The sequence below is a fragment of the Trichechus manatus genome, unplaced genomic scaffold, assembly GCF_000243295.1.
Source record: "Trichechus manatus latirostris isolate Lorelei unplaced genomic scaffold, TriManLat1.0 scaffold00035, whole genome shotgun sequence".
Taxonomy (NCBI): Eukaryota; Metazoa; Chordata; class Mammalia; order Sirenia; family Trichechidae; genus Trichechus; species Trichechus manatus.
In genome coordinates, this window is record NW_004443971.1 from 586,127 (window position 1) to 592,669 (window position 6,543).

Sequence of the window (6,543 nt, forward strand, 5' to 3'; positions counted from 1 at the left end):
TATTCAAAGAGCTTCAGATATAATACATAATAATTTGAGACAAAATACCATATAGTCAGGATATATTAAGAATATACCAAGATTATCAAATCACTAAATACCTGAATAGTAATAAAAAAAACTTCATAGGTAAATTATGTGAATTCCCCAATCAAACCATTGACTTTGATGATGTTAGATTCAAAAAGATAAAGTTGTGACCAAGTTAACAATAAAGGTCACTGTGAAACAATACTTAAGTTATTTAACCAAAGATCTTAAAGTAAAAACCTTAGCTTCTTTTCTAAAAGCCATAGGGCTTACTATTCAGACTCAGAAATCTTATTCTAATGAGATGCCAAACCTTTGTCTTCCAGGCAGATTATACAAAGAATAAATTAAACTTTTAACTCAGAAATTAAAGAAAATTTTGTTATTTTAACTGCAAGAAACCCAATTCTTTGTTTTATATACTACTTAACATTAAAACTCTTAAAAATCTCATAAATTAAACCATTAAACTTTAGTCAGACAGATGAAACTTGACCATATAAAATAAATTTCTTTTTCAATAAACCTCTTAAACGTTGCCTTTGTTGTATATCTCTTACAGTGCATCCCTTTAAATGGCAAAAATGAAAACACTCATTAGCAGACTTAAATATATATGTCTATCCTTTCTCTTGTGGCATAAAAAGCAAAGTATATAAACTTAAGTTATGACAAATATGTATTAACTCAATACCATTAGTAAGTTACCTAAAATGTCTTGGGAATTATTTTAAGCCTGTATACCATTAAGACATAACTGTTGTTGAAAGAAAAGTCTATTTAAACATTCTAAGATTTCATTCAAGCTTTACTACTTCTCATATTTTTCCCAATCTAATTTTAGCTCTTAAAGATTTTATCAACTGGCTTTGGAAATCACAAAGTATCTGCTCAATTGACCAATTCATTGGTATGGATATAGCCTTAAGTGTTTGGCTACTGCTGGCAACATTTTTCCAGGCCGCTTTGGGTGTGTCTCATTGTGATTTCTAATTTTTTTTTTTTACTTCTTAGGGTTCCCCTATAATAGAGAACTTGTTTACAGTTCTATGATTGGGATTCACTCAATTTCTGATAACTATAGCAAATCAGCAATTTTTCTTATCTTTTGCCTTAAAAGAGTCTCCACTTAGCTGGAAAGGGGTCTTTCAAAATCTTCCCTGGAGCTACACGACCTTCCAGACTAGGAGCTGGGGGATGAAGAGGCCTGATCCTGTCCGCCCCCCCCCCCCTCTCTCTCTCTCCTCATGGAATACATTTACATATGTTTAAATTGATGGAGACATTTTGAAAGGCTATCTACCCAGTAAATAGCAAAGCTCTGTAACAATTTTGTGAATGAATCCATCAACACTTGGCTAGCAAGACTGGGGCGTCATCCCAATTAGTTTACATATGTTTAAATTGACCTAGGAATTTTGAAGGACAAAAGATAGCTGATTTCTTTCTTACTGTTCTGGAATCGCTACTTTTACTTTACTTTAAAACAAAAATTATTCTTTTTCCTTAAATAAAACACATTTCATATAATATCTAGCTTAAGTTACTTAGAAATGTTTCACTTTTAGATTGACATAGTATAAAACATAAAGATCTCAGTGTACTTTTTAATAGACCAATTTATATCAAAGTTTCTCCAAGTAGCTATTAAAAATCTAAATCATAAGAAAGACACAAGACACAGTTTTTTTCTGCACGAAGAACTGAGGTTCCATGACTAGCCTTACAAAAAACAGCAATTCTTAGCCATAGCCACCACTCTAATATAAGACAAACTTAAACACAATGCTCTAGACCAGAAACAAGCTCTTAGAACAAAAGGAGACAGAAGACCACATCAACTCACCAGATAATACCATAAAAAACAAGGATATGGGGATCCTAGTTTCTTAAAGTGTATATAGAAATTTTTGGTAAGATTGACTCAATTCTATGGAAAAAACAGGTACAGGACTACTACTTCTCCCTTAAATATCAAAACACAGGTCAGGAGCTGCCACCTCCCCCTGAGAATTTGGCAAAACAGGCAAGAGCTGCCACCTCTCCCTGCAAATTTGGCAAAACAGGGTACTGTTTTTTCCAGGTTTTCTCTGAGCCACAAAAAGGCCCGGATTTTGCAGCTTATAGTGACTCAAAGCTCTTTGAAAATAGAATTATCTCTTCAAACGCCCGAATCCAGGCCTAAACTGCAGTTCACTTAAAGAGTTACTAAATGTCTTGCTTAACCAAATGATCAGGCAAAAATCTAAGATTTTCCTTAATCAATCAACAGATTTTACAAAGAAATATGCCAAACAAAACTTAAGAAAATATGAGAAAGAGAACAACAAAGAATAAGCAAACGTTCGTTTTCTGAGAGCACTCACCCCGTCAATGTCGAAGGGACATGGAGTGGGAACACGTGGGTCCAGAAGATAAGACATTTCTTTGCCGGCTTCTGCTCTGCAGTCCACGTCTCTTCGAAGTTGACTGGACTCGTAGCTTCAGATCCTGTTGACTTCGCCATTAACTGTTGCAGGGGAAAAACATCACAAAGTTTAGAAAAATAAAAAGAAAGTTTTATCTGACATATATGGAAAAGGACAAAAGTGTGAAGCAGACAAACATGCTGCCAGAGCTAGAATGTCTGCCTGAGTCCAAAGACTATCACAGAATAGGCAAGAATGGGAAAACGGACAAGCATGCTGCCACAGCCATGTCTGCCGGAGTCCCAAAACATAGGAAACTGTTTGAGAGATTTTACAGAAGCAAGAATTGACCAAGCCTTTTTATGTAACTCTTAAACCCTATACAGACACCAGAACACTTTTAGATTTGCCGCCATGTTTGTGAGGTATATCAGGTGGGTATTTTAATATTGAGGTTCTAATTAAGTAATTAATTTCATAGTACAAGCGCTTATAGATCATATTACTTCACCTATACAGAATTGGCTTTGTAATCAGAGAGGTCTATATCTGAATTCTCAGTCTGTGTTGGAACAATACTACCAACAGATGAGGTAATTTGAGGTTTACACTTCAATGTAATTGTGGCAATTAACCATACAGATATAATCCAGTTGATTTTGGAAGAGATTAATAAAGAGAGGCCATCTATTGCTGCCAGAATTTCCCACTAATCAAAAATATATGGAAAAAGTGATACTTGGGAATTAAATAACTATTTACCATTTTGGAATGGGTTATGACCAAAGGTACACAAAACGAATTCACTATTCTTAGCATGTGTATAATATAAAGAAAATATTCTACAGAATAAATTATCATACAGGTCTACATATAAATAAGGCATTCTAGAAATTCTCAAAGAAAAATCCATATCAAAAAGAAGAGTACTTCTTTTTGTGGAAGTAAATACTCAGAACTTATTAACCACACTAGCAATTTAAATTGTTTTTATCCTTTCCAAAGACTGCTTTCATTTACAATGTAACATTAAATGCTGTAAGAAATGAAGGACAAGTTTGTATTAAGAATACTGAAACACACTTCCAGGCAACATGGTGCTATAGACAGAAGCACCATGCCATCCCTCCACAGCAAAGATCGAAAAACTAAGTCAAACAGAGACATATGTCAATCCTGAAACCATAAGCATCAAATGAAGAGATAAAGAATTCAGACAAACACCTAATGGAATAAGAAACTGACAGAGAACAGACAGCAAGGAGAAATACATGCAGAGGTACCCTATCAGCTAATGAAAGCACAGATCTGCCATCTTGGATTCCTATGGGAGATCAGCGAACAGGAGGTATGAGAAAGCAGCTTTACAGAGCTTTCAGCAGGAGACAGAACAACTGGTAACCAGCAATATATACTTTTCCACTCCCCCATGCCTCTTCACCCTCACTCGGCCTCCTCTGCTTCCTGCAGCCACTGTCTCTTGGCTGGGAAGCACTAGCTTCACCCCAATGCCACTTGCATTCCACCTGCCCACAATGGTCGGCTCCCTGAGTACCATTTGTTGGTTGCTGGTGTTGCTTTTTTCTACCTCTTTAGATTTCTTCCTTACCTCTCACCATCTCCCCCTCCTTTCTCTAAAATACTTGGCTTCGTGTGTCATCTTTGCTTCTTCCTGAAAGGCTGTGAAACACCGCTCAACTGTGAAACTGCTTCCCAGCTTGTGCTGTCATACTGGTGGGATTCTTGGGGCTTTTTGTTTGTTTGTTCTGTTATGATTTGTTTGTTTGCTTGTTTTATTTTATTTTTCACAGCTTGGGAGCCCCTTCTAGCTGGGCAGTACTGAGCAGCTTGGGAACTACTCTTTTACTCTGCATACATGTGCAGTGGCATCCCTGGGAGCATTTCTATTTTCTTGTTTTTAGTTTTGTTATTTTTTGTTTTTGGGTTTTTTGTTTGTTTGTTTGTTTTCTTCTCTCTCTGTTTCCCTTTTTGTCTTTCTTCATTTCTCAGTTTCTCATCTCTGTATACTTACCTTCTTCTCTTTCTGTCTCCCGAATACCTGGTGCTCTGTGACACCTCTACCCCTTCTAGCCAGGCTGTACTTCATGGACTGGAAGCAACATCCCCAGTCCTTGCAGCCACAATGGTGGGATCCCTGGGGGCTTTTTTTCCTGATTTTTATTTATTCATTTTTTCTTTTACCCTTTTTTCTTTTCCTTTTTGTTCTTCTCCATTTCTCAGTCTCTCATCTCTCTACTCCAACATCAAGCTCCCTTAGCAGTCTTTTTTGCTTGTTTGTTTGATTGTGTGTATGTTTTTGGCTCCTTTTCCTCACTCTCCTCTTTCCCATACCCATATTAGCTTCACAGATCACAATCTTCCCCCTCCTTTCTACCTACTTGCACCATGTGCTGAACAGCACTCCCACAAGCAGCACAAGCATGGCCTACTGGAACCTGCACTGCACTGATTCCCAGCGCTCCCTGTTGGTCCTAATATGTGCCACAAATGACCCATCCCAGCAACTCCCCTTCAGCTAAACCTGCACTGCTCTACCACACCTGAGTGACTGACAGTGTTTAATGGAGAAGGAAGTGAAAAGTATCATGCCCACAGACAAGCAAACAACGAAGAACACACAGCCCACCTGCTCAGACATAACCAAATAAAACAAAAAAGCAGGAAGAAACAAACAAGTCTACAATCGATAAATGAGGAGAACAACCACTGAATGTCCCAAAAGCAGCAGACAATATGAAAACATGTACAAAAACAGGACAGGATGGTTCCAGTAGGCTTCCAAAATAAAACACCAGGTAATTTTCCAGTGGAAGAAAAGGCGCTAGAACTACCTGATAGGGAATTCAAATCTCTAATATTCAGAGCTATCCAAGAGTTGAAGAAAAAAGCAAACAAAAATGAGGAAAAAATAGAAAAATCCATGGAAAATACAGACCAAAAAATGGAATAATTCAGGAAAATAATACAGGAAAAAATGCTAAAATAAATTATCAACTAGAAATCATACAAAAACAACAATTAGAAATCCAAAAGATAAACAACAAGATTTCAGAAATGTACAGTGTAATAGAAGGGCTGAGAAGCAGGTTTGAAATGATGGAAGACGGGATCAGTGAAATTGGAGAAGAAAACTTGGATACAGTTTTGTTTGAGGAAAAATCAGAAAAAAGAACACAGAAAAATGAAGAAACCCTGAGAATTCTGTGGGATACAATCAAAAGCAAAAAATTTGAGAGTGATCAAAGCTCCAGAACAGGTGGAGAAAACAGAAAAAGTGGAAGTATCACTGAAGAACTGTTGACAGAAAACTTCTCCAATATCATGAAAGATGAAAAGCTGACCATACAAGAAGCTCAGGAAACCCCATATAGCATGGACCCCAAAAGAAAATCACCAAGGCATATCATAATCACAGTTAACTAAAACCAAAGACAAGGAATCTGAGAGCAGCTCATGAAAAACAAAAAGTCACATACAGAGGAGAAACAAAAAGACTAAGCTCAGATTATTTGGCAGAGACCATGCAGGCAAGAAGGTAATGGGATGACATATATAAAACCTTGAAAAGACAAAATTGCCAGCCAAGAATAATCTATCATGAAAAACTCTCATTCAAATATGTTGTCAAAATTAGGACATTTCCAGATAAGCAGAAATTAAGGGACTATGTAAAAAAATCAAATAAAACTTACAAGAATTATTGAAGGGAGTCCTTCATTCTGAGAATAAACAACATCAGACCACAGGTTGAATCTAGGATGCAGGATCATACTAATCAGATACCAACGTAGGAAATGAACTCTCAAGGACATCCAAAACCAAAATAAATACAACAGGGAACCAGAGAGGTTAATCTGTCAATGACAACAACATCAGAACAATAAAACAGAGAATAAATGGTGTAGTTATAGAACCTTCTAATGGAGAGGAAGGCAAGGTGATACCAGGTAATAATAGACTGCTTCAAACTTAGAAAGATAAGGACAAATGTCAAGGTAACCACAAATAAAGTTAACAAACCTACCTACCAAAATAAAGAAGAAAAACATAAAGTCTCAGTAAAAAAAAAAAAAAAAAAAAAAAA